Below are 27,949 nucleotides of genomic sequence, written 5' to 3'. Positions count from 1 at the left end.
AGCAAGATAGCGGCCGTCCAGAGTGGTGCAGCGGTCTAAGGTACTGCATCGCAGTGCTAGAGGCGTCACTACAGACCCAGGTTCCATCCCATTCTGTGTCACAACCGGCCGTGATCGGGAGTCCCATAGGGTGGCGCACAATTGGCCCAGCATTCGGTCGTCAGCTGAACGGTGTTTCCTCCAACACATTGCTGTGGGTTAAGCGTGCAAGTGTTAAGAAGCGCGGTTTAGGTGGGTCATGTTTCCGAGCCTGACTCGACCTTTGCCTCCCAAGCCCGTTGGGGAGTTGCAGCGATGAGACAAGAGTGAAATTGGGAATAAAAAAGGGGGTAAAAAATGTATTTTATAAATAAATAAGCAAGAGCGAGCGAGAGAAGTAGTGATGGCTCTACGGGAGGCAAGGAGCGTGAGTCTAATGACTTTGTCACATTCACTAAACCTCGTTGCGGCGGCTTCGGTAATTACTGTTCGTCAGTGGGGCGGTAATTAGTTGAGCCGAGTGACAAGCGTTGGGCTTCCCCTGTGGGAATGTTCATACCGTGTGTTTGTGTGCATGTGTGTACTGTTTCTGTGTGTGTGTGTGTGTGGAGAGAACACTTGCTGCAGGTGCCAAAACACTGCTAAGTATGTTTTAATAAAGGATTAATACACAAGGGGGCGTGATTTATTGTGGTTTTAGAACTGCTGTGCTGTGGTCATACAGTAGGTATGAGACGAAGCCAAGGCTTCGCACGCCTCTTGGCCAATCAGATTGCATGGCAGAATGTTATGATATGGCCCTAAATGCCTAAAACTGGACGTACTATAGCGCTATGTTGTTGAAGCTATGTTGTTTTAACTACAGTATGCTGCTATGGTTAGCTTAACTGACTGGTCACTACTTAGCAACCCCTGTGAAAGATACTCAGACACAGGCCCGTTTAAGGGCTCTGGGCCAGATAGATCAAGCATCTCAGAGTAGGAGTGCTGATTTGGGATCAGTTTAGCATTTTTGTTCACAATTAATAAGATTACATTGACAGGGAGGACCTGATCCTAGATCAGTACTACTATTAAGTTGGAATCGTCCTGCCTGTCTGAGGAAAGATTGATGGTAGTGTGCTCAATCACAATAGTCAGTGGTGGAAAAAGTACCCAATAGTCATACTTGAGTAAAAGTAAAGATAACTTCATAGAAAATGACTCAAGTAAAAGTAAAAGGCACCCAGTAAAATTCTACTTGAGTAAAAGTCTAAAAGTATTTGGTTTAAAATATACTTAAGTATAAAAAATAAATGTAATTGCTAAAATATACTTAAGTATCAAAAGTAAAATGATAAATAATTTTAAATTCCTTAAATCAAGCAAAGTAGATGGCACCATTTAAAAAAAATATTTGTTTAGGACAGTCAGTGGCACACTCCAACATTCAGATATCATTTACAAACAAAGCATGTGTGTTTAGTGAGTCCGTCAAATCAGAGGCAGTAGCGATGACCAGGGATGTTCTGTGATAAGTGCGTGAATTGGACAATTTAAGCATTCTAAGCATTCAAAATGTAATGAGTACTTTGGGTGTCAAGGAAAATGTATGGAGTAAAAAGTACAATATTTTAATAAGGAATGTAATGAAGTAAAAGTAAAAGTAGTCAAAAATATAAATAGTAAAGTAAAGTACAGATACCCCAAAAAACTACTGAAGTAGTACTTTAAAGTATTTTTACTTAAGTACTTTACACCAGTGACGATAGTCATCTAAAGACTCATCTTTTAAGAATTGGGAAAGTTCACAAAGCCCAAACTGAGAACACTACAAAAGAATAAGATGGTTGCAATTGTGATGGTGAAAAAAGTGTTATAAATATATTCCCTGTGCAACCTTGGACTCTCCATAGCACTCAGCTCTGTAGAGAAGCGGTTTGATAAACCTTGGACTCTCCATAGCACTCAGCTCTGTAGAGAAGCGGTTTGATAAACCTTGGACGCTCCATAGCACTCAGCTCTGTAGTGAAGCGGTTTGATAAACCTTGGACTCTCCATAGCACTCAGCTCTGTAGTGAAGCGGTTTGATAAACCTTGGACTCTCCATAGCACTCAGCTCTGTAGTAAAGCGGTTTGATAAACCTTGGACTCTCCATAGCACTCAGCTCTGTAGTGAAGCGGTTTGATAAACCTTGGACTCTCCATAGCACTCAGCTCTGTAGTGAAGCGGTTTGATAAACCTTGGACTCTCCATAGCACTCAGCTCTGTAGTGAAGCGGTTTGATAAACCTTGGACTCTCCATACCACTCAGCTCTGTAGTGAAGCGGTTTGATAAACCTTGGACTCTCCATAGCACTCAGCTCTGTAGTGAAGCGGTTTGATAAACCTTGGACTCTCCATAGCACTCAGCTCTGTAGTGAAGCGGTTTGATAAACCTTGACAGTGACCTCACCACCCATCGGGTAATACAGACAGTTCATAGACACATATCAACGCCAGCTCTCAAACTGCTGTGGAAGTATATTGAAAGTCATGAAGAAGAGCCAATGTTTCTTGTTTATTGACAAAAGTCATTCTTTGCATAGCGCGTGTAAAAGGGAACAGACAGACAGCAATGAAAACATGATCAAACTAGACAGCATTCCATTTCAAATTCCAGAGATGTGGAGATACATGGCGATTCAGTGTGTGGTATTTTCCGAGCCAGAAGACATGGACTGAAGGTTTACTACCTAGATAAACAGAAGAAAAATATCAGGGAACACAAATGGGCCACTACAATTAGCTAAGAAAGTATGTCCTGAGAGCACTAATGGATACAATTCCTGAGGGTGAACGAAAACATCCACAATGGAAGATATTAAAAACAATTTCATAAGAGGGGAGAGTGGTAAATAAAGAGAGAGAGAGATGTGATAGATACAGCGCCTTCAGAAAGTATTCACACCCCTTGACTTTTTCCACATTTTGTTGTGTTACAGCCTGAATTTCAATGGTTTACATTTAGATTTTTTTCACTGGCCTACACACAATAGCCCATAACGTCAAAGTGGAATTCATAAAAAAGGAAAATCTGAAATGTCTTCATTCAATAAGTATTCAACCCCATTTGTTATGACAAGCCTAAATATGTTCAGGAGTAAAAATGTGTGTAACAAGACACAATAAGTTGCATGGACTCACTCTGTGTGCAATAATAGTGTTTAACATGATTTTTTAATGAATACCTCATCTCTATAGACCACACATACATTTACAGTGGGGCAAAAAAGTATTTAGTCAGCCACCAATTGTGCAAGTTCTCCCACTTAAAAAGATGAGAGAGGCCTGGAATTTTCATCATAGGTACACTTCAACTATGACAGACAAAATGAGAAAAAAAAAGCCAGAAAATCACATTGTAGGATTTTTAATGAATTTATTTGCAAATTATGGTGGAAAATAAGTATTTGGTCAATAACAAAAGTTTATCTCAATACTTTGTTATATACTCTTTGTTGGCAATGACAGAGGTCAAACGTTTTCTGTAAGTCTTCACAAGGTTTTCACACACTGTTGCTGGTATTTTGGCCCATTCCTCCATGCAGATCTCCTCTAGAGCAGTGATGTTTTGGGGCTGTTACTGGGCAACACGGACTTTCAACTCCCTCCAAAGATTTTCTATGGGGTTGAGATCTGGAGACTGGCTAGGCCACTCCAGGACCTTGAAATGCTTCTTATGAAGCCACTCCTTCGTTGCCCGGGCGGTGTGTTTGGGATCATTGTCATGCTGAAAGACCCAGCCACGTTTCATCTTCAATGCCCTTGCTGATGGAAGGAGGTTTTCACTCAAAATCTCACGATACATGGCCCCATTCATTCTTTCCTTTACACGGATCAGTCGTCCTGGTCCCTTTGCAGAAAAACAGCCCCAAAGCATGATGTTTCCACCCCCATGCTTCACAGTAGGTATGGTGTTCTTTGGATGCAACTCAGAATTCTTTGTCCTCCAAACACGACGAGTTGAGCTTTTACCAAAAAGTTCTATTTTGGTTTCATCTGACCATATGACATTCTCACAATCTTCTTCTGGATCATCCAAATGCTCTCTAGCAAACTTCAGACGGGCCTGGACATGTACTGGCTTAAGCAGGGGGACACGTCTGGCACTGCAGGATTTGAGTCCCTGGCGGCGTAGTGTGTTACTGATGGTAGGCTTTGTTACTTTGGTCCCAGCTCTCTGCAGGTCATTCACTAGGTCCCCCCGTGTGGTTCTGGGATTTTTGCTCACCGTTCTTGTGATCATTTTGACCCCACGGGTGAGATCTTGCGTGGCGCCCCAGATCGAGGGAGATTATCAGTGGTCTTGTATGTCTTCCATTTCCTAATAATTGCTCCCACAGTTGATTTCTTCAAACCAAGCTGCTTACCTATTGCAGATTCAGTCTTCCCAGCCTGGTGCAGGTCTACAATTTTGTTTCTGGTGTCCTTTGACAGCTCTTTGGTCTTGGCCATAGTGGAGTTTGGAGTGTGACTGTTTGAGGTTGTGGACAGGTGTCTTTTATACTGATAACAAGTTCAAACAGGTGCCATTAATACAGGTAACGAGTGGAGGACAGAGGAGCCTCTTAAAGAAGAAGTTACAGGTCTGTGAGAGCCAAAAATCTTGCTTGTTTGTAGGTGACCAAATACTTATTTTCCACCATAATTTGCAAATAAATTCATTAAAAATCCTACAATGTGATTTTCTGGAATTTTTTTTCTCATTTTGTCTGTCATAGTTGAAGTGTACCTATGATTCCAGGCCTCTCTCATCTTTTTAAGTGGGAGAACTTGCACAATTGGTGGCTGACTAAATACTTTTTTGCCCCACTGTATCTGTAAGGTCCCTCAGTTAAGCAGTGAATTTCAAACACAGATTCAAACACCAGGGAGGTTTTTCAATGCCTCACAAAGAAGAGCACCTATTGGTAGATGGGTAAAAACACAAAAAGCAGACATTGAATATCATTTTGAGCATGGAGAAGTTAATAATTGCACTTTGGATGGTGTTTCAATACACCCAGTCACTACAAAGATACAGGTGTCCTTCCTAACTCAGTTACCGGAGAGGAAGGAAACCGCTCAGGGATTTCACCATGTGGCCAATGATGACTTTAAAACATTTACAGAGTTTAATGGCTGTGATAAGAGAAAACTGAGGATGGATCAAGAACATTACTCCACAATGCTAACCTAATTGACAGAGTGAAAAGAAGGTAGCCTGTACAGAATTGTTTTATCTCGAAAACATGCATCCTGTTTGCAACAAGGCACTAAGGTAATACTACAAGAAATGTGGCAAAGCAATTCACTTTTTGTTCTGAATACAAAGTGATATGTTCGGGGTAAATCCAATATAACACATTATTGAGTACCACTCTCCATATTTTCCACCATAGTGGTGGCTGCATCATGTTATGTATATGCTTATAATCATTAAGGCCTGGGGAGTTTTTCAGGATAAAAAATAATCTGACTGGAGCTAAGTACTGGCAAAATCCTAGAGGAAAATTTTGTTCAGTCTGCTTTCCACCAAACACTGGGTGCTTAATTCACCTTCAGCCTGGACAATAACCTAAAACACAAGGCCAAATCTACACTAGAGTTGCTTACCAAGACAGTGAATGTTCCTGAGTGGCCGAGTTATAGTCTTGACTTAAATCTGCTTGAAAATCTATGGCAAGACCTGAAAATGGTTGTCTTGCAATGATCAACAACCAATTTGACAGAGCTTGAAGAATTTAGAAAAAAATAATGGGCAAAGATTGCACAATCCAGGTGTGGAAAGCTCTTAGAGACTTACCCATAAAGACGCACAGCTGTAATCGCTACCAATGGAGATTCTAACATGTATTGACTCAGGGGGTTGAATACTTATCTAACTAAGATATATTAATGTTTTATTTGTCTTTTTTAAATTTTTACAAACGTTAAATAAAAAAAATCCACTTTGACATTACAGAGTATTTTGTGTAGATCGTTGACAGAAAATGGAACTGTAGATAGATAGAAAGATGAGTTACAGACAGAGCGATAGAAAGAGAGAGAGAGAGAAAGAGACAGCGAGAGACAGGTTGTGTCCGAATACCAATACTTGCGTTCTAAATAGTAGGCATTTTTGGGATGCGAAAATATAATGTTTCATAGTGTGTGAAATTTCTAAAATGTAGTATGTTTTAAATGCCAGGATGTCATACTGTTTCGGTTTTCATCTAGTACAAATTCACTGCATGATATTGAGGAAGAGAATCGTCTATTCATAACCATAATCAGATTAGGGGATGTGCTGTACCAAAATTAATGAATGGCGGGAAACAACGCAATTCCACATTAGATGACGCATGTTGATATTTGTAGCTTACTGCATACATTTTTACCAAACAGTGTGTTCTAAATAGTACGTCGTTTGATTAGTACACAATATGCAGTTTTAGTAAATAGTAGGCACATGGATTTCAGACACGGCCAGGGAGAAAGAAAGATACAGAGAAAGGAAGAAAGAGAGGGAGAGAAAGAGAGGGATTCACAATTTACACCAAATTATTGCTAGTAATGACTGGGGTAGGAGCAGTGGCCCGAAGCAATGGTTGGTTAATGATGCATTTCAAGGAAACCTTGTGAGGATCTACTTGCTTATTCTAATGAAAACATTAATATTCGTCCCTATAGATTCACCACCCAGACACAAATAAGATGTCTTAATGACACCTCAGTTTCTTGTCTCCAAGAATATATTCAACATATTTTAGCACGGCACAAAACACAATCATAATTATTTTTGGGGTCAAAAGTTTGGACACACCTACTCATTCAAGTTATTATTATTTTTTATTTTTTTTCTACTATTTTCTACATTGTAGAATAATATTGAAGACATCAAAACTATGAAATAACATATTGAATCATGTAGTAACTAAAAAACTGTTAAACAAATCAAAATATATTTTAGATTCTTCAAAGCAGACTCTTGGCATTCTCTCAACCAGCTTCATGAGGTAGTCACCTGGAACACCTTGTTAAAAGTTCATTGCATTTATTATTATTATTGAGCCAGTCAGGTAGTATACAGAAGATAAACGAGAACAGTTGAAATGCCAAGCACCTATATTCTGTTCACTTTGAATAGGTAAGATATGTTCAGACATTTATCTTGATGAAATCATAGGCCTATCTCCTTTCAAAACCGCACGACATACATTATGTGAACAACACCTTGATCAATGAGTGGTACAGGGTGATATAATTGTTTCATGAAAGCCTCTCCAGTACATCAACATAAGAGTTTAATTTCATCTATCAAAAACCACTGTAGTCGGCAATTACATAAAGAGGTGAGGCTGGAAGAGACTCAGTCTGGTCTCATGTCAGGTCTCACAGTACAGTCAACAAATACACCAATTTTTAGATCCTTTTACCCTCTTCTTTTGAAAAATGGATACAAAATGTAAGTCTTTATCTGTGTAATCACAGTCTTGTCTTTTCAACACTGACTTGGGACGATATCTGACGTTCAAATTGAATCCAACCGACTACCAATCAACCAGCAAAAGGCCCCAATACAACAGAAAAAGGTCAGCCATTTTGTGGTTCAACATGGCTGCACATATATTCCAATGTAAGGCTTTTTCTCTGCTCTGCTAGCTCTCCTTGCGCTGCCTCTCTCCCTTTTAAAATGCCAATTTATCCTCGGCAGAATGCTATCAGCGCAGCCATTACTCCACATTCACTGCAGAAACCTCTCTCTCTCTCTCTCCCTCTCCCGCTCTTTCTCCCTCCCTCTCCAGTGGGCCCCGGCAGTGCTTCCCCATTTCCGGTCTAATTGTGCATTCGGCCTAGACAAGGGGCTCATTAAGCAGTAATTACACACATGTTGTTTTTGGGAAACATCTCAATTTGGATTGCTTTGCATGGTAATTGTTCAGCAGGGACCTGCCACTTGCAATGTTTCCCAGTGTGACATGTGGTGGAGAGAAAAAGAGAGAGAGATAGACAGGGAGAGTGTGTATGAGAGATAGAGTGAGAGAGAAATAGGGAGAGAGAGAACAGCATTGTAAATACAACCCATATTTATGTTTATTTATTTTCCCTTTTGTACTTTAACTATTTGCACATAATATGACATTTAAAATTTATTTGTAATGAGTGTAATGTTTCCTGTTAATTTTATTGTTTATTTCACTTTTCTTTATAATCTACTTCACTTGCTTTGGCAATGTTAACAAATGGGGAGAGGGAGACGGGGAGAATGAGAGACAGGGAGGAACAAAGATGGGAGACGGTGAGAGAGACAGAGACGGGGAGAGAGAGAGAGGGGGAGAGAGAGAGACGGGGAGGGAGAGACGGGGAGGGAGTGAGAGACGGGGAGAAAGAGAAATGGGGAGAGAAAGCGAAACGGGGAGAGAGCGAGAGAGAGATGGGGAGAAAGAGAAAGAGAGGTAGTCAGAACTAGGTCAGGCTTTACCATCATCGATGAGCGTGGAGCTTCAAAAATAATGAACTTCAACTTTAACTATTTGCACATAATATGACATTTAAAATGTCTTTATTCTTTTGGAACTTTTGTGAGTGTAATGTTTCCTGTTAATTTGATTGTTTATTTCACTTTTCTTTATAATCTACTTCACTTGCTTTGGCAATGTTAACAAACAGGGAGAGGGAGACGGGGAGAAAGAGAGAGACGGGGAGAGATAGAGAGACAGGGAGAGGGAGACGGGGAGAAAGAGCAACAGGGAGGCACAGAGAGACAGGGAGGGAGAGAGAGACAGCGAGGGAGCCGGAGAGAGAGAAAAACAGATGGGGAGAGAGAGAGAGAGAGAGATGGGGAGATAGAGACGGGGAGAGAGAGAGACGGAGATGGAGAGAGAGACGGGGAGAAAGAGAGAGCGACGGGGAGCGAGAGAGAGACAGGGAGAGAGAGAGAGACGGGGAGAGAAAGAGACAGGGACAGAGAGAGAGACGAGGAGAGAGAGAGAGAGAAATGGGGAAAGCGAGATGGGGAGAGAGAGACGGGGAGAGAGAGAAACGGGGAGAGAGAGACGGGAGAGAGATAGAGATGGGGAGAGAGACGTGGAGAGAGAGAAACGGGCAGACAGAGAGAGACGGTGAGAGAGACAGAGACGGGGAGAGAGAGAGGGGGAGAGAGAGAGACGGGGAGGGAGAGACGGGGAGGTATTGAGAGACGGGGAGAAAGAGAAATGGGGAGAGAGAGCGAAACGGGGAGAGAGCGAGAGAGAGATGGGGAGAAAGAGATGGAGCGAACTGGGAAAGAGAGCGAGAGAGATTGGGAAAGAGAGAGAAGGGGCGAGAGAGAGGTAGTCAGAACTAGGTCAGGCCTTGCCATCATCGATGAGCATGGAGCTTGAAAAATAATGAACTCACGAGGTGGAAGTAATGTTAACTAGCTTATACATGTAATATTTACAGAGATGTAATGGTAGAACACAATGTTGCTGTCTTTTCATCTTGGCCTGCGCGATTGTTCAATGTTATATTATTTCCTCTTGAATATCAACACAACTATCCCATAGACCTGGCTTAAAACTTTATTTACAATCCTTACAAATACTTTATCTGGGTTTGTTTGAGCTCGCCTGGCGCAATGGAACCAATAGAGTAGTTGCAAAAGTGCTAACACTTGGTACTCCAATCAGGCTAAACTAAACGCTCAAAGTATTTGAAGATTTCAAATAGTATTCAAACCCAGGTCTGCTATCCCACCATTACACTAAATAACATTCCTCTTGGTGGGCTAGCCAAGCGTGAAACACAAACACCTTGCATAGCCCTACATTACATGACTTCACATTTTACCTTGCAGTATAGGCCTACTGCTGAATGGCAGTAAGAAAACAAATAGGCTGATCGATCAGACCACTCAACTGGGTTGTATTTGAGGCACCAATCAGAAAAAGGACTGAAAAACTGAAGGCGTTATGGCGACAAGTTGAATGAAGTAAAGTGTTACTGAAATCTCAATCACAGGCGAGGTGGTCTCTGAACCATTAACATTGGTGGCTACAATGTGTCGCAGTTTACCATGGAAGAAGGAAAATATTTTGACAGTGATTTATTTTCTGTCAATTTATATAAGACAATCTATAAAGAGCGAGTGTATGATACTTGTGACTTTAAAAGCTTTTGCCAGTACAGTACACTAACTCTCTAAAAATAATTCTCTCACCGAGCGGAATTAACAAGCACTGCTCAGCCATTCTGTGAAGAACGGGGTGCGGTGGAGGGACTCATGCAATATGCATGTCGGTTTGAGCACCCTACTCCTCCATCTTCCTCTTCTCCCTTTCTTTTTCTGTGCAATTAACTAAAGGTCCATGCCAGCTTCAACCTGAAACAATTCCTGAAACAATGTGTGACTGAGTTTTGAGAGGGCCCAACCTGTCACAAAGAAAAGAAAGAGAAATAAATAAATAAATAAAAATGTTTTATTGCACACACACAAACACACACACGAACACACACACACACACACACACACATGCACAGACACACACCCACACAGCCGTAAGCCCATAAAGAGTGCAGCCCGTGGCCATGGCGACACACGCTCTGTTGTCGTTAGATAAGGGGAAACAGGGCCTCTTCCTGTGTCTGACTGCTTGATCCTAACTACACAGACAGAGCTGGACCAGCACTGCTAGGTCAAATCCACCAACAGTGCCTCAAATCCACCTTTTGTTTTCTCCTCTCTACCACACAATTCATTTGCACGTGCAAATATTTATTTCTATACCTAGTACACAGATCTATATTACAGATACATTACATGACCAAAAGTATGTGGACACCTGCTCGTCCAACATGTCATTCCTAAATCATGGGCATTAATAAGGAGTTGGTCGCCCCTTTGCTGCTATAACAGCCTCCACTCTTCTGAGAAGGCTTTCCCCTAGACGTTGGAACATTGCTGCTGGGACTTGCTTCCATTCCGCTACAAGAGCATTAGTGAGGTCGGGCACTGATGTTGGGAGATTAGGCCTGGCTCGCAGTCGGTGTTCCAATTCATCCCAAAGGTGTTCGATGGGGTTGAGGTCAGGGCTCTGTGCAGGCTAGTCAAGTTCCTCCACACCGATCTCGACAAACCATTTCTGTATGGACCTAGCTTTGTCATTGGGGCATTGTCATTCTGAAACAGGAAAGGGCCTTCCCCAAACTGTTGCCACAAAGTTGGAAGAACATAATCGTCTAGAATGTCATTTTATGCTGAGGGGCCTAGCCCGAACCATGAAGAACAGCCCCAGACCATTATTCCTCCTTCACCAAACTTTACAATTGGCACTATACATTCGGGCAGGTAGCGCTCTTCTGGCATCCGCCAAACCCAAATTCATCCGTCGGACTGCCAGATGGTGAAGCGTGATTCATCACTCCAGAGAACGTGTTTCCACTGCTCCAGAGTCCAACGGCGGCGAGTTTTACACCACTCCAGCCGACGCTTGGCATTGCGCATGGTGATCTTAGGCTTGTGTGTGCGGCTGCTCAGCCATGGAAACCCATTTCATGAAGCTCCCAAAGAATAGTTGCTGACGTTGCTTCCAGAGGCAGTTTGGAACTCTGTAGTGAGTGTTGCAACCCGAGGGCAGATGATTTTTGCGTGCTACATGCTTCAGCACTCGGCAGGCCCGTTCTGTGAGCTTGTGTGGCCTTCCACTTCGCGGATGAGACGTTGTTGCCCCTAGACGTTTACACTTCACAATAACAGCACTTACAGTTGACCGTGGCAGCTCTAGTAGGGCAGAAATTTGACGAACTGACTTGTTGAAAAGGTGGCATCCTATGACTGTGCCACGTTGAAAGTCACTGAGCTCTTCAGTAAGGCCATTCTCCTGCCAATGTTTGTCTATGGAAATTGCATGGCCGTGTGCTCGATTATATACACCTGTCAGCAACAGGTGTGGCTGAAATAGCCGAATCCACAAATTTTAATGGGTGTCCAAATACTTTTTTATATATAGTGTATGACTGTCTATAATTAGCACTCAACACGAGTTAGTAGGGCGAGTGTGAAACTGTGTGGCATTATACCTGAATCCCACTACAATTTCAATGAAAAATTGTTTTAGCTAACCTTAGGGTCAAACTACTACCAGTAAGCAAGGTTGGCCTAATGCTCCAACAAACTGACTTGAAGACAACAATATTCAACTCTATGACAATAAATACAGAGACTCAAAGAGAATATATTCTGTTGGTAGCATTATTTGGTTGGCACATCAATGTAGTGCTAACGCATAAAATAATGTTTTCATTCTAAAATATTGATAATTTAAAGAGCAAAAGAAGGATGACAAACTATGGAGGCGTGTTTTCACTGCAAATATGTAAAAAGAAAATGGCAGCCATCCACTTGCTGTTGCAGTCGAACCACCACAACACAGCCGAGGTTGAACAATAGAGAGATTGAAAGAGAGATTGAAGAGAAAGGCGCTATGGAATGGGGTTGGGTGGGGTGGCGCTAAATAAGGTCTTGTTTTCACTGTGAGCGCGTACAATAGGATAAAAATCTCCCGTTCAAGCAATGCTCACAGGTCAATAGTTGAAAGAAAGATGGAATCAGTTTTTGGAGATGTTTTTTTCTTTTTGCCCTATTTGATTTGGCCACTGTGACCATTTTCAACTCTAAGCTTTTCAACTCACTCCCATTATAAAAAATAATAATTTCACAATACTGGTGGATAGAGTTTGGAGTTAAGACAATAGTAGAGAAAAATATGTTCAAAACACAAGGACTAGACAAGATTGAAGCATAAAGAGTATCTAATTCAAAACTACTGCCATAGTATACCAAAAGGCCTCAACAGCCCACAATAGGGGATATGAAATGTAAAATAGCTGTATAATAAATACTGTTTATATGCAGTGAGTCTTCTTGGTCTATGTTTGCAAGTCTTTTATGTGTGTGAGGGTGCATGCATCTGTGTGTGCTTCTTCGTGAGCTTGAGTGTCTGTTGCTTTGACAGTGTGAACAAGGATGTGTGTATATATGAGAGAAAGTGAACATGTGAGTAAAAGAGCCCTTATAAAACGTCCCCCTGCGTCCCCTGGAAAATGTGTTTCACCCAATCTGTCTTTACCAATCTGTCTTTACCCATCCAGCCACCATGGCCTCTGACAGCCCACCTATTAACCTGTGCCGGGGGAAAACGTAGAATTAATGAGCAAAATATAACTAGCCTGCCACTCCAGTCTTAGCATGAACAGGGGATAAGGGGACTTCCTTAGGTTCAACTGTGTTAGCTCATATACTGTAGTGTGGGCTAACCTGTGGACTATCAGAAACCTAAACATGAGCATGCATAGGGTAACAAGTGGAGAGGTAGATAAACACTGAACACAGACACTGAACGCCACACGCAAGCACACATGGACACACACACACACACACACACACACACACACACACACACACACACACACACACACACACACACACACACACACACACACTGACACATAAAACAAACAATTGGTATATCTACTGCACCCATCCACAGACACACATTCAAATGTAACGGTAAGGTGCAGCCATGGAGGGGGAAGGGGATGGTGTGAGTGTGAGTGGGTGTCTGCCATTTCTTTGTTTGTGTGTGTGTTTGTGGGTGTATGTATGTGTGCATGTGTGTGTGCACGTTTGTGTGCATGTGTACACGTGTGTGTGTGTGTGTGTGTGTGCGCGCGTGTGTGTGTATGTGTCTGTGAGGTTTCTCTGGCAGGGTAGAGGATGTACAGCAGAACCCACTTTTAACTGAATCTGGCAAACAGCGATGGGGAGATGAAGGGCAGAGTGAATGTCACATTACCCCAGCTCTTTGCCTCTGCTCGCCGCAACATCAGATAACGGCAGTGGGGGGGGGGGGGACGTCAGTTTTTCTCTAGCATATAATTGGTTATCTGAATGCGATCTACTGCTCTCGTGCCTCCCTGCACCATATGAACGTATGAAAGAGAAAAGGAATAGAAAGAAGAGAGGGGAAAAAAGCGCAGCTGAAGTTTTGACTGTTCTGGCAACAAGAAATCATTACCAGCAAGGGAAGCGTATCAGTCTATTTACATCTCGGGCTTCTTTTCTCCCTGCATGGTTCCGTGTGAAAACAACCGAGAACAACCACGGGGGAAACATAAGGGATGGTTACATTGACTACTAGAGTGTTTGGAGTCTCGATGAGTACGGAGCAGTGTGTGTGTGTGCTTTAAATATGATTTCCATATTTAATATCAATGGGAACCCTCTAGAATATAAATAATTGGAGCGCAAGAACAATATAAACATACTCTCAGGGCAACTTCCAGTGAGATGTACTACAAAAATTACCCGGCCGTATAAAACGTCACAAAGATCCTTTGAGAAATCCCTACATGTGTTTATGACCATGATATCCTATTAAATGTATAATAGACAACATAAGTAGAACATACAAGAGCATATTAGTTAACCTGCTACTTGTTCTCTATGGTAAATAAATAAATGGTGTGTGTACCTGCCCTGCATATAAGTGCCTCTGGGTTTGCTTGTTGGCATGCTGGAGGACCACTAATGTGCTAACTCTAGAGTCTAGGGAGTGTTAATTCATGGATCAAAACCTTCTGAACCTACAAGGGGCTCAGTACCAACCCCTGGGGTACACCCTCTGGGGCTTTAGCATAGAGGTAGGACGTTAGGGGGGCCTTAGCCATATCTCACCCCAGCAGTGGGCAGTCTTTTCCCAGCTGGGTTGGAGCCTGGGGGTGGGGTACCGTGGAGGAGGTGAACACCTCTTCCACCCGCACCGTACCGGGCCTGTGGTGAGAGAGACAGGAGGTAGAGAGAGAACAGAAGGAGGGGGAGGAAAGGAGAGGGAAGCCCTTTAGATCGGCGTTACAAGCAGGGCATTTTCAAAAATAATATATCAAGCCCCAAAATATCCTCCCCTCTCTCACCCTTCCCTCCCCATGCATGCAGGGGGAGCTGAGGGGTAATGACATGGGTCTCAAACAGTGGTTCCATACAGTGCCACACTGCACGGGAAGAATGGAGCTTAATGAGCTGACATCCTCCGCCACCCCCTTACCGCCCTCTTCCCGGTGCCCCCCAATTCCCAGAAGAGTGTCGGGTTGAACACTGACACAGAGCCAAGGCTTTGGAGACTAGGGAAGAGCCATGGAGCTCCCAGGCCTCATAGTAGTGGCTGTCTGACCAAACTAGAGCAGTCTATACGGGTTAGGATGAATGATGGGAAAGAGGGATCACTTTGAACTGTAACTAGAGAGGATACATAATCAAACGTACATACACAAACACACACATACAACTGAACACACACACAAAAACTCACACATGAGAACAAACACCTCACTCACAGGCACAAACACACACACGCACACACACACACACACACACACACACACACACACACACACACACACACACACACACACACACACACACACACACACACACACACACACACACACAAACAACCAAACCCACAAAAACACAAATGAGAACACACACTACACACTCACAGACACACACATAGGCCTACAATCACACACACACAACCACCACACATGCACAGACCAACACGTTTCATAATGTATGCACACCTCTGAGCACCACACTTACGCACATCTACCAACACAACACTGCTTTACTGTAAAGCAGTTTGGAACACAATTTGTGAAGCCGAGGCACACATACCGAAACCCGGGCCTCAAAACGTGGTGTGGCTGTGGCCTATCACCATAAAGGACACTGCAAAATAACCAATCGAGGCATTGACAGCTCCCCCATTTCTCGTTTGTCACATGGTTTGTGGGTGAATAAAATGTTAAATAAAGTCTCAGCGGCCTTCTATGTTGCATCACCGGAAACTGAAGATGCCACCCCCACAATGGTACTGCTGAGACTCAATGCAAAAGTACTGTGGTGATACAATGAGAGAATGCGAGAGACAAGGAAAAAAAACACGAGGCAAAGAGAGGTGAAACCTTCATAAAACTCATATGGGTTCGCAAACGGTTAAGAAATTAGCCTGGTGTTAGCTAATGTAAACAAACTCCATTTGCGAGATCCTCCCTGAGGTAAAAATGAAAGAAGAAAAAAAGACGCTGATTCACTCAGCGTTGGCAGAGGGTAGATGTGTTTGTTTGCCAGTGAGTCTTCCCCTAGGAGAGCTGGCGCGTGTGAGCCCTGGCTACTCATCTACCGGCCTGTCGCCTGCCTGGCTCAATGAGGAACTCCATTACCCCCTATTGGGAGAACAAGTGGATCAATCCAAGTGGGGCCCAAAATGGAAATCATTTTTAAGAAACTCTTCAAATACAATTTCTTTGAACCTTTGAAGAAGGTTTTACTTGCAATGTTTGTATGATATGGTTACCTCTCATTATTTGAATGCACTTATTGTAGGTCTCTATGAACTAAAATATAAATGTTAAAAATAATGGGTGTAGTTAGAAATATAGAAGGCACAGGAGATAAAGGACATACCAAGCTATCCTCTGTACTAGACAAAGACGAGACAGAGGGCAACATCACATTTTATCAATTTGAAACAATATGGAGCTGATTGGGTTGTTTTAAAGGCCCATAGCGAATCTTTCTAGTGAGCAATTTGTCGGAGGGCTGTACATTTTTTATAATCCTAACTGGAAAGCCCTAGGAACACAAACTTTATAAAATAATAAGAGGCTAATTTCACCTTGGTGATACACTTTCGAAGCCGCTCAATTATTTACAGTTAATGAATATTGCCTCGGGTTACATTTCTTTCAAAGTATCAAAGATCCCTATGAGACAGTAAATCATCTCTGTAAAATACTTCACTAGACTGGTTCAATTATACCCGGTTTAGCAAATATGACTAACACAAGCAGATGTTCGCTTCCATGTCATCTCTTTTCGATACCAGGCGACATATTGATGCTGGCTGTCACGCCCTGGCCTTAGTTATCTTTGTTTTCTTTATTATTTTAGTTAGGTCAGGGTGTGACATGGGGGATGTATGTGTTTTGTATTGTCTAGGGTTTTTTGTATGTTTATGGGGCAGTGTCTAGTCTAGGGGATTGTATGTCTATGGTTGCCTAGATTGGTTCTCAATTAGAGACAGCTGTCTATCGTTGTCTCTGATTGGGAGCCATATTTAGGCAGCCATAGTCATTAGGTAATTTGTGGGTGATTGTCTATGTCTATGTGTAAGTTGCCAGTGTCTGCACTTATTTGTTTTGTATAGCTTCACGTTCGTTGTTTTGTAGTTTTGTTTAAATGTTCTTCAGTACGTCGCTTAAATAAATAGATTATGTATTCACTTCACGCTGCGCCTTGGTCCTCTTCTCTTTCACGTTACGACGATCGTGACACTGGCCTTATAGGCAGAGTTCCTCTGTCCAGTGTTTGTGTTCTTTTGCCCATCTTAATCTTCATTTTTTTTGGCCAGTCTGAGATTTGGCTTTTTCTTTGCAACTCTGCCTAGAAGGCCAGCATCCCGGAGTCGCCTCTTCACTGATGAAGTTGAGACTGGTGTTTTGCGGGTACTATTTAATGAAGCTGCCAGTTGAGGACTTGTGAGGTGTCTGTTTCTCAAACTAGACACACAAATGTTCATGTCCCCTTAATCAGTTGTGCACCGGGGCCTCCCACTCTTTCTATTCTTGTTAGAGCCAGTTTGCGCTGTTCTGTGAAGGGAGTAGTACACAGCGTTGTATGAGATCTTCAGTTTCTTGGCAATTTCTCGCATGGAATAGCCTTCATTTCTCAGTACAAGAATAGACTGAAAAGTTTAGAAGAAAGTCCTTTGTTTCTAGCCATTTTGAGCCTGTAATCGAACCCACAAATGCTGATGCTCCAGATTCTCAACTAGTATAAAGATAGCCAGTTGTATTGCTTCTTTAATCAGTAGCTGTGCTAACATAATGGCAAAATGGTTTTCTAATGATTAATTAGCCTTTTAAAATGATAAACTTGGATTAGCTAACACAACGTGCCATTGGAACACAGGAGTGATGGTTGCTGATAATGGGCCTCTGTACGCCTATGTAGATATTCCATAAAAAATCTGCCGTTTCCAGCTACAATAGTCATTTACAACATTAACAATGTCTACACCTTATTTCTGATCAATTTGATGTTACTTTAATGGACAATTTTTTTTGCTTTTCTTTAAAAAACAAGGACATTTCTAAGTGACCCCAAACCTTTGAATGGTAGTGTATATATATCACTGAGTTAATAAAGCTGCATACAAACATGGTCTCTTTTTTGCTTTCTTAAGTAAGGCAGCTCCAAAATCCAGGTGTTTCAGCCCAGGCCAGTGCTTCTGTGTTGGGGCAAGCCAGCAGAAAATACGGAGCGTTGCGCCATGATTGGCTCAGTGTTCTGTCACTTATGGGGAAACTACGTCACCGCAAAGTCTAAGGGGAGACCTCGAGAATTCGAGCCCTTTGGGTATTGACATAGAAATACATTAGAAGTGCCCATCCAAGAAGGCTCAAGGTCATTGGGCACAGATATAAGTACGTCAAATCACGTTATATGTACAGTAGCTTCGATTGAACTGATCGTGTGAACATCATACTTTCAAAATCTTAGCTAGCAGTCAGCATCATGAATCAAGTCAACAATCTACTGGCAAATCCTTTTCAATCCTTGTCATATGAAGATAAGTAATGAAGAGAAATTATAGATAAAACGTATCGGTGCACATCGGCCATTGGACATAAACTTTACACAAGAAGTTGGGGATCGCAAATTCAACAATGAGTGGTTTGGAAGGAAGTGAGCACAACAAGGTGAGTCCAAAAATGTATTGTATGCTGCTGCATAATTTATGTACTATGCCAGGGAGATATGTATACTGTAGCTAAGAAAGTAATACTAAGCGTATGTGGTGTAGCAAGCTGTTAGTAGCCCATGTCCCTCACACTAATAATTTGGTCCCTTTTTCCCTCTTTCGCCTACTGTTCTGACTTGGTGGTGCACGTGCACTGTAGCCTATAGCCTGATTTAGAGAAATGTAATCATTGAATATTGTCTGCTTATATGGCCTGTTATTTATCCTACGGGTCTAACTTGGTGTACAGGGAGAATACTGTAAGAACGGCCCATGTTCTGAATTCGGTCTCTGTACATTTCAAAAGTGTTGAACAAATAGTTATATTGACAACGTCCATCCTAGCTCGCTCATTAATGCCTTAATCGAAATTACAGATTGCCTCTTATCCGCTCGTCATTCCCTTATGCCATAGTTTGCACATTTACATGTTTTTTAAAATGTATTTAACATTTATTTAACTAGGCAAGTCAGTTAAGAACAAATTCTTGTTTACAATGACAGGGAACAGTAGGTGCATCAATACCAGTATACCACCGAGTAGGTTAACTGCCTTGTTCAGGGGCAGAACAACAGATGTTTAACTTGTCCGCTCTGGGATTCAATCCAGCAACCTTTTGGTTACTGGCCCAATGCTCTAAGGCTACCTACCGCCCAATGGTGGTTTCAAATGTGGTTTCAATTGTCAGTAGAAACCACATTTATTTAAACAAGTCAGCCATATCAGCTATGTTTTTTTAAAAGGCAGTACTTTTTCGCTGCCAGACAAGGCTCTGCTGATAGCCAGGTGTAGCAGTGGTAAGGTGTTGGTACTGCTGTTGGGACTCTTCTGTTGTGACAGCTTTATGTTGGCCCTAACAGTTTGTGGGCACCGTTATAGTGCAATTAATGTATTGTTAAGTGTTGTGGCTTTGCTGACATGCATAATTTGTTTTTGCCCCACCAAGATTTACATGCTCAAATCGCCGCTGTTCCTGTCACTCAAACTCTAATTCAAATGCTACATCCTGTGCAGTGGCCAATTCAATTGCAATTTCAACTCATGAGTTGAATGGGAGTCAATTCCAAAATTCAGAATTAAGCACAACCCTGGCACACATACTATTTGAAATAATTTCAAATACTTTATCTGTGCTTAATTGAGATAGCGTGGCTTATCTGACCAACAGAACAATCCCAATGACCATAACAACTTCAATTAGAGAGGAATCCAGCCCCTCGTGGACCAATGAAGTGAATGATGCTATAATGTCTTACAGTATCTTTTCATACAGCTACTTTTCTTTGGGGACCCTGCGGCTCTCTTCACTGAAGTGTTTGTAACATGTTTGCAATGTGCAAAACGTCATAATAATGAGTGACAAAGTTATGTCAGTAGGACTGGGCGGTATACCGGTATTGATGCACGGACCGGTTTGAGTTTTTACTTTACTTTCTAATAACAGTATTTGAATGTTTGGTTTGTTAAATGTGATGTGCCGTGTGTAACATCAATTTTTATAGTTTACTAAGGTACTTGACTCATCTCTCTCCATGCCGCTTTCCACACAGACCTAGCCCCACTCAAGGAGCGCATTTGTTGTTTCTCAACCACGAGACACTTGCGTTCAGTCTGCATGGTCAATGCAGCACATGCAACAACATTGATGGCAAGATGCTGTTTTTACTTTGCTTCTTAATATAAGTCCACTAGCATTCTATAATTACACTATTAGTTTGTGTTTCTTACATCTACAAACAGCTAGTTTGTATTTTCTTAGTAAGTTGGGTCTAAATCTTGTTAGCCGCTAATGCTAATTGCTAGCTAGCTAATAAATGTACTAAATCAGAGCAAACGTAATTAGTTATACAGCCTGATAATAACAGTGATGGTGTAGATGTAAATCAGCATATTGTTTGTGCAACAGTATCTTTTAAATCAAAGAGCAATACGCAAAGCAAGAAAATGTTCTTCTTCGTCTTCTTCTGTGGGTTTTATGGCGGACTACAACACAAAAAGATGTATTGCCGCCACCATCTGGACGGGTTGAAAAAACAAGGAAAATAAATAAATCCATACGTGATATGGAAAACTAACTTAATCCACCCAAATAAAAAAAGTACATTGACAAAACAAAACAAAACTCCCTCTTCTTCCTTCTTTTAAATCTCCATATCTCCCTGCTTAGGCTCTAGGGCCTGAGAGAGTCGTACGGCTTGTGACAATACTCCATGCAACTCATCCGCCGAGAGATCTTTCTGTCCCAGGAACCACTACGCCGCAACCACAATGATATCGACCTCAATCTCTTTCACCCTTGTCGGGCATTCCAAAGACATGGCTTCATGGTTCCCACCACAATTGCAACATGTCACATTTTCAGCACTTTTAAAATACATGACATAGCCTGGTTCCTCTCTAGGTTTCTTCCTCGGTTCTGGCCTTTCTAGGGAGTTTTTCCTAGCCACCGTGCTTCTACACCTGCATTGCTTGCTGTTTGGGGTTTTAGGTTAGGTTTCTGTACAGCACTTTGTGACATCAGCTGATGTAAGAAGGGATTAATAAATACATTTGATTTGATTTGATGACATGCAAACACTTGAAACATGTCCAAAAGCTTTACAGTGATCCTGCTGCATTGGTCTTGGGATAAATGCTTAGTCTCTGTAGTTTATATACCTCAACTGCACTTGAGTAGGGAGAGACTCCATATCAAAAAACAAAAGAACTGATAGACTCTTCACTTTTTAATCATTCACAACCCGATTCATCCAACGTGCATCAATCACTCCAGGAATATTTTTCATCTCTTCAACATTGACTTCCTATGAGACACCAGATATTACCCCCTTGAGGGATGCCCTGTTCTGAAGAGACACACACGACATGTCTAACTTCTCAAATCGGATGAGACGCAAAACTTCTGATCCTCAGAACAACAAAAAATCTAAACAAGCCGCCTCTCGTGATCCTCGGAGCCTTCACTTTTCCCAGCACTCTCTCCACCAGTTTGGCTATCTCAAATGGATTCTTCAAGATTGGTAATCCAATCAGCTGCTCCTCATTAATAAACCGTACTCCTTCAAGATATGAAGGTCATTCTGAGGACTATACACTACTTGGCTACGTTTTCCATTCTTTTGGACAATATTCCAATTCTCCTGTATTCTACCGCCATTAGATTCACAATCCACATCAGCGTCCGCTTCAACCATCTTAGATGCATGAAATTGTCGACGGTCAATCAGTGATTGATAAAAATACTCAGCCTTCTTATACGCTACCACAGCTGCAAGCTGATGCAAGAATATGTTAGCTACATGAAGTAGCTAAGAGAAAACATTCAATGTAGCCAAAGATTATAGGGTAGCTGTTTAGTCCCCTTGCTTTTTTCAATCTTTACTAACGACATGCCACTGGCTTTGAGTAAGGCCAGTGTGTCTATGTATGCGTATGACTTAACACTATACACGACAAATACTACAGCGACTGAAATGACTGCAACACTTAACAAAGAGCTGCAGTTAGTTTCAAAATGGATAGCAAGGAATAAGTTAGTCCTAAATATTTCCAAAACTAAAAAGCATTGTATTTGGGACAAATCATTCACTAAACCGTAAACCTCAACTACATCTCGTAATGAATAATGTGGAAATTGAGCAAGTTGAAGTGACTAAACTGCTTGGAGTAACCCTGGATTGTAAACGGTCATGGTCAAAACATATTGATACAACAGTAGCTAAGATGGGGAGAAGTCTGTCCATAATAAAGCGCTGCTCTGCCTTCTTAACAACACTGGCAGGTCCTACAGGCCCTGGTTTTGTCGCACCGAGACTACTGTTCAGTATGTGGTCAGGTGCCACAAAGAGGGACTTGGGAAAATTGCAGTTGGCTCAGAACAGGGCAGCACGGCTGGTCCTAAAAAGTACACGGAGAGCTAACAATAATGACGTGCATGTCAATCTCTCATGGCTCAAAGTGGAAGAGAGATTGACTTCTTCATTACCTGTTTTTGTAAGAGGTGCTGAATAGCTGAATGTACCGAGCTGTCTGTTTAAAATACTAGCGCACAGCTCGGACACCCATGCATAAGACATGCCACCAGAGGTCTCTTCACATTCCCCAAATCCAGAACAGACTATGGGAGGCGCACAGTACTACATAGAGCCATGACTACATGGAACTCTATTCCACATCAGGTAACTGATGCAAGCCGTAGAATCAGATTTAAAAAGCAGGTAAAAATAGATTGTAAATTAAAGATAAAAAAATCTAAAATAATTATTATATTATTGATTGATTGACTATGACTTTTCAAATCACCCGGTATTGCTATCTGCATCGTTAGTTCTAGATAAATGTTGCAATTCTTCAGCCATTCCTGGACTTGTGACCAAAAACGAGCTAAATATGGACAGTACCAAAATAAATGATCTAATGACTGCCTCCTCACAGCAAAATCTGCAGAGCAGGGAAGATTGTAGATATATAGATATATATATATTAGAGGTCGACCGATTATGATTTTTCAACGCCGATACCGATACCGATTATTGGAGGACCAAAACAGGCCGATGCCGATTAATCGGCCGATTTTTTAAATTTATTTGTAATAATGACAATTACAACAACACTGAATGAACACTAATTTTAACTTAATATAATACATCAATAAAATCAATTTAGCCTCAAATAAATAATGAAACATGTTCAATTTGGTTTAAATAATGCAAAAACAAAGTGTTGGAGAAGAAAGTAAAAGTGCAATATGTGCCATGTAAGAAAGCTAACGTTTAAGTTCCTTGCTCAGAACATGAGAACATATGAAAGCTGGTGGTTCCTTTTAACATGAGTCTTCAATATTCCCAGGTAAGAAGTTTTAGGTTGTAGTTATTATAGGAATTATAGGACTATTTCGATTTGTATTTCATATACCTTTGAATATTGGATGTTCTTATAGGCACTTTAGTATTGCAAGTGTAACAGTATAGCTTCCATCCCTCTCCTCGCCGCTACCTGGGCTCGAACCAGGAACACATCGACAACAGCCACCCTCGAAGCAGCGTTACCCATGCAGAGCAAGGGGAACAACTACTCCAAGTCTCAGAGCGAGTGACGTTTGAAACGGTATTAGCGCGCACCCCGCTAACTAGCTAGCCATTTCACATCGGTTACACCAGGCTAATCTCGGGAGTTGATAGGCTTGAAGTCATAAACAGCGCAATGCTTGAAGCATTGCGAAGAGCTGCTGGCAAAACGCACGAAAGTGCTGTTTGAATGAATGCTTACGAGCATGCTGGTGCCTACCATCGCTCAGTCAGACTGCTCTATCAAATCATAGACTTAATTATAACATAATAACAAACAGAAATACGAGCCTTAGGCCATTAATATGGTCGAATCCGGAAACTATCATCTCGAAAACAAAACGTTTATTCTTTCAGTGAAATACGGAATCGTTACGTATTTTATCTAACGGGTGGCATCCATAAGTCTAAATATTCCTGTTACATTGCACAACCTTCAATGTTATGTCATAATTACGTAAAATTCTGGCAAATTAGTTCGCAATGAGCCAGGCGGCCCAAACTGTTGCATATACTCTGAGTCTGCGTGCAATGAACGCAAGAGAAGTGACACAATTTCACCTGGTTAATATTGCCTGCTAAGCTGGATTTCTTTTAGCTAAATATGCATGTTTAAAAATATATACTTCTGTGTATTGATTTTAAGAAAGGCATTGATGTTTATGGTTAGGTACACGTTGGAGCAACGACAGTCCTTTTTCGCAAATGCGCACTGCATCGATTATATGCAACGCAGGACACGCTAGATAAACTAGTAATATCATCAAACATGTGTAGTTATAACTAGTGATTATGATTGATTAATTGTTTTTTATTAGATAAGTTTAATGCTAGCTAGCAACTTACCATGGCTTCTTACTGCATTCGCGTAACAGGCGGGCTCCTCGTGAGGCAGGTGGTTAGAGCGTTGGACTAGTTAACCGTAAGGTTGCAAGATTGAATCCCGGAGCTGACAAGGTAAATATCTGTCGTTCTGCCCCTGAACAAGGCAGTTAACCCACCGTTCATAGGCCGTCATTGAAAATAAGAATGTGTTCTTAACTGACTTGCCTAGTTAAATAAAGGTGCAAAATCGGCGTCCAAAATTACCGATATCCGATTGTTATGAAAACTTGAAATCGGCCCTAATTAATCGGCCATTCCGATTAATCGGTCGACTTCTAATATATATATATATATATATATATATATATATATATATTCTATTGGTTGCAAGAATTTTGTATAATAATTTAAATAGAAAAATTCAAAGTTTTGAATCCGTCGTTGTTTTGCGTGTCAATTTATAAACCATGTGCCATGGAATAGGTACATCGAAAATCTCTCCCCAACTATTTTGCAATTTATTTGGCACAGCTGTCAATTTTTGGGTCCTTAAATGAAATTGGTATTTGTTTTAATTTATCACAATTTTCTTTAACCAATTATGGTCTTTAATGCAGGGCCGACAGACAAGTTCCTTACTTTTTACCCTTCTACTTGCCTCTTCCATTTTTGTGATAATGCTGCAATTAGTCGGTTGTATTTTGGGTAGAGCAGAGATTTTCATATGTCTGTGTTTGCTGCATGTGTGACATAACTCCACCAGTCCTATTTATGATATAATTTACAAAAAGTATACCTTTTTTAAACATTTCATTGAAAAATATGTTTTTTTTAATCAATTAGTATTTTTGAGTTTAACCACAATATTTGTTGTATTATTTGTTCTGTCTTTTCAGTTGGATAAACTGAAATTGCAACAAACTTTCTAAGGCTTGTTTAAAAAATAACAATATTTTGGAGATTATTTAGTTTTCAAACATCCGAAAGTGAGCAGTTGTAATCTGAATGAAGGGGAAAAGTCCAAACATGGGGTGAGACATTCCTACCAATTTACTAGAGAACCATTTCGGATGTAAGTGTAACTTTTGTATGACTGATGCCTTTAGTGAGAGGTCTAATGCTTTAATATTTCATAATTTCTGCCCTCCGAATTCATATTCATCATATAAATAGGCCCTTTTAATTTTAGCTGGCTTACCATTCCAAATAAAATATAATATTTTTTGTTCATATAATTTAAAAAGCAGCTGTAGGCAAAACCATAAGCAAATACGTAAACTGTGATATGACTAAAGAGTTAATCAGGGTGATTTTTCCACAAATAGTCAGGTATTTTCCTTTCCATGGTAGCAAGATCTTATCTATTTTTGCTAACTTTCTATAAAAATGTATTGGAGTGAGATCATTTCTTTCTTTCGGGATTTGTATACCGAGTATGTCCACATCCCCATCAGACCATTTTATGGTAAACTACACGGTAATGTAAAAGTAAACATTTTGTGATCCAATACGTAATATAGTTCACTTATCATAATTTGGTTTTAATCCAGAGAGGTTAGCAAAATTATCTAGATCCTCTATGAGGCTGTGGTGTCACGTTCCTGACCTTATTTCCTTTGTTCAGTCTTTGTTTAGTTGGTCAGGACGTGAGCTGGGTGGGCATTCTATGTTATGTGTTTCTATGTTTGGTTTAGGGTTGTCTAACTAGCCTGATATGGTTCTCAATCAGAGGCAGGTGTTTTACGTTGTCTCTGATTGGGAACCATATTAAGGTAGGCTGTTCTCACTGTTTGTTTGTGGGTGATTGTTCCTGTTCGTGCGTTCATTGTTTTTCATTTGTTCACATGTTCAGGACTGTTAGCGTCGTTGGTTTCGTTTTGTTTATTGTTTTGTTAGTCTAGAAAAGTATTCTAATAAATATGGATACATACCACGCTGCGTTTTGGTCCTCCGATCCTTCTAACTTATCCTCCTCAGACGAGAAGGATTACGACGGCCGTTACATGTGGAGGGATTCTAATTGTGGTTTTAAAAGAAAACATGAATCATCACCTTTGTTTTTAAGCCACAGATTTCTAATCCCTTAATATTATTCTTGGATCTAATTTTAACAGCAAACATTTCGATGGCAATAATAAATAGGTATGCCGATAGTGGACAACCTTGTTTTACTCCTCTTGACAGTTTAAAACTTTCTGAGATGTAGACATTATTTACTATTTTACACCTAGGGTTACTATACATAACTTTAACCCATTTTATAAAAGATTCTCCAAAATTGTAATATTCTAGGCATTTATATATAAACCCCAGTACCAAAGTCTCTAGGAGACAGAACGCGTCTCCTTCCTGAGCGGTATGACGGCTGCGTGGTCCCATGGTGTTTATACTTGCGTGCTATTGTTTGTACCAATGAACGTGGTACCTTCAGGCGTTTGGAAATTGTTCCCAAGGATGAACCAGACTTGTGGAGGTCTACAATTGTTTTTCTGAGGTCTTGGCTGATTTCTTTTGATTTTCCCACGATGTCAAGCAAAGAGGCACTGAATTTGAAGGTAGGCCTTGAAATACATCCACAGGGTCATTGACATTGAGGGTCATATTTGATCCACAGGGTCAAATACATCCACAGAGTCATTGACTCAAATGATGTCAATTAGCCTATCAGAAGCTTCTAAAGCCGTGGCATAATTTTCTGGAATTTTCCAAGCTGTTTAAAGACACAGTCAACTTAGTGCATGTAAACTTCTGACCCACTGGAATTGTGATACACTGAATTATGAGTGTACCATGATATTTGCATTGCTACTAAGTAAATCTCCAATTGGTCCGCACTATTCCACCCGCTAAAAGCCCTCCTCATCCTGAGTTGGGTTGTCATCCCAATGCCCGGCAGACCACCCCCAACCCCCCGGATCCCATAGCCCCGGAGAGACCAGGACCCATCCTTTGAAAAGAGCACACAGTGCCACCCACAGAACAGAAGCAGAACAACCGCCAAATGCATTTCCATCGACCTCACATCGATTTGAATTATATATAGCCATTAAATATATAGTTTTTAAAATCCTGTTTATCTTATTTTCCATAATTAGCTATTAATATTTGAAGTAATGTAGGCAATTTATGCAAAGGATTTTTACCTCTCACCAGTCTCGCCATTACCAAAATTACATTATGGCAAGCAATTATTATATAAGCAAACAATTATTGTGAATCATCCTATATTGTCCCTAAAATCTTATACTCCATC

The 27,949-nt window shown here is 41.1% G+C and overlaps 1 protein-coding gene across 1 annotated transcript in view; it reads right to left on the bottom strand.

Moving 5' to 3' along the window:
• The window catches only part of LOC120058936 (TOX high mobility group box family member 2-like), a 116,460-nt gene that overhangs the window by 46,039 nt on the left and 42,472 nt on the right, over positions 1-27,949 (bottom strand). The gene's annotated exons all lie outside the window — the stretch shown is intronic.

Source organism: Salvelinus namaycush, chromosome 14, assembly GCF_016432855.1.
Source record: "Salvelinus namaycush isolate Seneca chromosome 14, SaNama_1.0, whole genome shotgun sequence".
Lineage (NCBI taxonomy): Eukaryota > Metazoa > Chordata > Actinopteri > Salmoniformes > Salmonidae > Salvelinus > Salvelinus namaycush.
Note: the sequence above shows the minus strand (reverse complement) of the source record. Positions and strands in the feature narration are given on the sequence as shown.